This window comes from Triticum urartu, chromosome 5 (genome assembly GCF_003073215.2).
Source record: "Triticum urartu cultivar G1812 chromosome 5, Tu2.1, whole genome shotgun sequence".
Taxonomy (NCBI): Eukaryota; Viridiplantae; Streptophyta; class Magnoliopsida; order Poales; family Poaceae; genus Triticum; species Triticum urartu.
This window is the reverse complement of record NC_053026.1, coordinates 549981028-549985759: the sequence shown is the minus strand read 5'-3', so window position 1 is coordinate 549985759 and position 4732 is coordinate 549981028.

Here is a 4732-nt window from a genome sequence, read left to right as displayed (position 1 = left end):
AGCTCGCTGCCACTTCGACCGGTGAGTACACGCTCACGGTGGCCGCTTCTTCTCCAAGTTTCAGTGCACGCTCAGCTCAGCATGTGCCTGCTCAGTTCGTCCTCTGTTCGGCAAATAAATCAACGCACTAGTTGTGTGAGTTTGACCCAGCTATCTAAATTTATTTGTGACATTGCTCCAAGCAGAGATGGAGAGAAACGAGACGGGGAGAGAAAAATATGTACTAGTACTCTTTGAGACCGGATGGAAGGACATGGGTATTATCGTCCAAAGTACACCCTCCACTTCACTCATTGGTATATGAGCTGAGAACTATACGCACTATATAAGGGAACAGAGGGAGTAAGTAAATGAAAGTGTGATGATTATCATTTTTAGAGCATTGTCCCAAGTGAGGAAAGGACAATAGAGACTATTATTCCCCCATAAGTCGGGATGAGACTCCGGACTAAAAAAAGAGGCCATAAAAAAAGAGAAAAGGCCCAAATAAAAAAAAGGAGAGAAAAAGAGAGAAGGGATAATGCTACTATCCTTTTACCACACTTGTGCTTCAAAGTAGCACCATGATCTTCATGATAGAGAGTCTCCTATGATATCACTTCCATATACTAGTGGGAAATTTTCATTATAGAACTTGGCTTGTATATTCCAATGACGGGCTTCCTGAAAATGCCCTAGGTCTTCGTGAGCAAGCGAGTTGGATGCACACCCACTTAGTTCTTTTTGTTGAGCTTTCATATACTTATAGCTCTAGTGCATCCTTTGCATGGAAATCCCTACACACTCACATTGATATCTATTAATGGTCATCTCCATAGCCTGTTGATACGCCTAGTTGATGTGAGACTATCTTCTCCCTTTTTGTCTTGTCCACAACCACCACTCTATTCCACATATAGTGCTATGTCCATGGCTCACGCTCATGTATTGCATGAAGATTGAAAAAGTTTGAGAACACCAAAAGTATGAAACAATTTCTTGGCTTGTCATCGGGGTTGTGCATGATTTAAATACTTTGTGTGGTGAAGATGGAGCATAGCCAGACAATATGATTTTGTAGGGATAACTTTCTTTGCCCACGTTATTTTGAAGAGACATAATTGCTTAGTTAGTATGCTTGAAGTATTATTATTTCTATGTCAATATTTAACTTTTGTCTTGAATCTTTCGAATCTGAATATTCATACCACAATTAAGAGAATTACATTGAAATTATGCCAAATAGCATTCCACATAAAAAATTCTGTTTTTATCATTTACCTTGGGGATGCTTGATACGTCTCCAACGTATCTATAATTTTTTATTCTTCCATGCTATATTATATTCTATTTTGGACATTATCGGGATTTATTATACACTTTTATATTATTTTTGGGACTAACCTATTAACCGGAAGCCCAGCCCATAATTGCTTTTTTTTGCCTATTTCAGAGTTTCGCAGAAAAAGAATATCAAACGGAATGAAACCTTCGGGAACGTGATTTTCGGAACGAACGTGATCCAGAGGACTTGGACCCTACATCAAGACATCAACCAGGAGGCCACGAGGTAGGGGGCGCGCCTACCCCCTAGGCGCGCCCTCCACCCTCGTGGGCCCCCTGTTGCTCCACCGACGTACTCCTTCCTCCTATATATACCTACGTACCCCCAAACTACCAGATACGGAGCCAAAACCTAATACACCGCCGTAACTTTCTGTATCCACGAGATCCCATCATGGGGCCTTTTCCGGAGCTCTGCCGAAGGGTTCATCGATCATGGAGGACTTCTACATCAACACCATAGCCCCTCCGATGAAGTGTGAGTAATTTACCTCAGACCTTCGGGTCCATAGTTATTAGCTAGATGGCTTCTTCTCTCTGTTTGGATCTCAATACAAATCCCCTCTCTTGTGGAGATCTATTCGATGTAATCTTCTTTTGCGGTGTGTTTGTTGAGGACCGATGAATTGTGGGTTTATGATCAAGTTTATCTATGAACAATATTTGAATCTTCTCTGGATTCTTTTATGTATGATTGGTTATCTTTGCAAGTCTCTTCGAATTATCAGTTTGGTTTGGCCTACTAGATTGATCTTTCTTGCAATGAGAGAAGTGCTTAGCTTTGGATTCAATCTTCCGGTGTCCTTTCCCAGTGACAGTAGGGGCAGCAAGGCACGTACTGTATTGTTGCCCTCGAGGATAACAAGGTGGGGTTTATTTCATATTGCATGAGTTTATCCCTCTACATCATGTCATCTTGCTTAAAGCGTTACTCTGTTCTAATGAACTTAATACTATAGATGCATGCTGGATAGAGTTCGATGTGTGGAGTAATAGTAGTAGATGCAGGCAGGAGTTGGTCTACTTGTCTTGGACGTGATGCCTATATACATGATCATACCTAGAATTTCACATAACTATGTGAAAGTGCAACTATCCCTGGGTGGTTTTGGTAATTCCTAACAACATATAGCTCATTGAGCTAACATTAGTCCAAGATTAATATTTCAGGAAAAGCTCAATAAATGGCATGGCATGGATGAGTAAAGTGGATCCCTCCAAATTCGAAGGACAAAAAGTTTGGCTCAAGCGTGAAGCTCAACACTCTACATTTCATATTTTAGTGATCCAAGATCACATTGAGTCTATAGGAAAAGCCAATACTATCAAGGAGGGATGAGGTGTTGCTTAATGGCTTGCTTGCTCAAAGTGCTTAGTGATATGCTCCAAAAGCCTCAACTACTCTCCCACATCCACATATGACCTAAACCAAAAGTCAAACTCGGCCCCACCGATTCTTTCTATCCGGCGCAACCGAGTTTCAAATGTCATAGCCACTCCCACAAACCCTAGGCAAATCGATCTCACTGATAGGGATCTCGGTCTCACCGAGATGGGATTGTAATCTCTCTGTTTCCCTTCGTAACGTTTTGGTCTTACCGAGATGAGAGATCGGTCCCACCGAGATTGCAATGTAAACTCTCTGTTTCCCTTTTGTAACATTTCGGTCTCACTAAGATGAGCGAATCGGTCCCACCGAGTTTACCTGACCAACTCTCTGGTTAGCTTATTACCAAAATCGGTCCCACCGAGTTTGTGTAATCGGTCACAGCGAGATTACGTTATGCCCTAACCCTAACCATATTGGTCCTACCGAGTTGCATCTCAGTCCCACCGAAAATCCTAACGGTCACTAGGTTTGCTGAATCGGTCCGACCGAGTTTAACCATTCGGTCCCACCGAGTTTGGCAAATTGTGTGCAAAGGTTAGATTCTGTGTGGAGGCTATATATACCCCTCCACCCACTCTTCATTCATAGAGAGAGCCATCAGAACATACCTACACTTCCAATACATATTTTCTTAGAGAGAACCACCTACACTTGTGTTGAGGTCAAGATATTCCATTCCAACCATATGAATCTTGATCTCTAGACTTCCCAAGTTGCTTTCCACTCAAATCTTCTTTCCACCAAATCCAAATCCTGTGAGAGAGAGTTGAGTGTTGGGGAGACTATCATTTGAAGCACAAGAGCAAGGAGTTCATCATCAACACACCATTTGTTACTTCTTGGAGAGTGGTGTCTCCTAGATTGGCTAGGTGTCACTTGGGAGCCTCCGACAATATTGTGGAGTTGAACCAAGGAGTTTGTAAGGGCAAGGAGATCGCCTACTTCGTGAAGATCTACCGCTAGTGAGGCAAGTCCTTCATGGGCAACGGCCGTGATGGAATAGACAAGGTTGCTTCTTCGTGGACCCTTCGTGGGTGGAGCCCTCCGTGGACTCGCGCAACCGTTACCCTCCGTGGGTTGAAGTCTCCATCAACGTGGATGTACGATAGCACCACCTATTGGAACCACGACAAAAACATCCGTGTCTCCAATTGCGTTTGAATCCTCCAAACCCTTCCCTTTACATTCTTGCAAGTTGCATGCTTTACTTTCCACTGCTCATATACTATTTTGCATGCTTGCTTGAATTGTGTGGAGATTGCTTGACTTGTGCTAAGATAGCTAAAATCTGCCATGAACTAAAATTGGGAAAAGGCTAGATTTTTATTTGGTCAAGTAGTCTAATCACCCCCCCTCTAGACATACTTTCGATCCTACAAGTGGTATCAGAGCTTTGTTCTCCATTTGCTTTGATTTCCATAGCTTTTGGTGGTCATAGCCTTGGTTTCACAACCTAGGAGAGTATGGCGTCTAGCGAGGGAAATTATCACCGTAGAGGTCATTACTTTGATGGTACTAATTTTGCTAGTTGGAAGCATAACATGAAAATGCATATTCTTGGACATAACCCCACCGTTTGGGCTATTGTGTGTATTGGCTTGCAAGGTGAATTCTTTGATGGGAAAGAACCGAACCGTGAAGCCACCGTGGAAGAGTTGAAAATGCTGCAATACAACGCTCAAGCTTGTGATATCCTCTTCAACGGATTGTACCCCGAAGAATTCAACAAAATCAGCTGTCTTGAGAATGCAAAGGAAATTTGGGATACTTTGATTGATACGCACGAAGGTACCGACTCCGTCAAGGAATCCAAATTGGATGTGCTTTAAAGTCAACTTGACAAGTTCAAAATGAAGGATGGTGAAGGTGTCGCTGAAATGTACTCTAGGCTTGCTCTTATCACAAATGAGATTGCCGGCTTAGGGAGTGAAGAGATGACAGATAGATTCATCATCAAGAAGATCCTAAGAGCCTTGGATGGAAAATATGATACCGTGTGCACATTGATCCAAATGATGC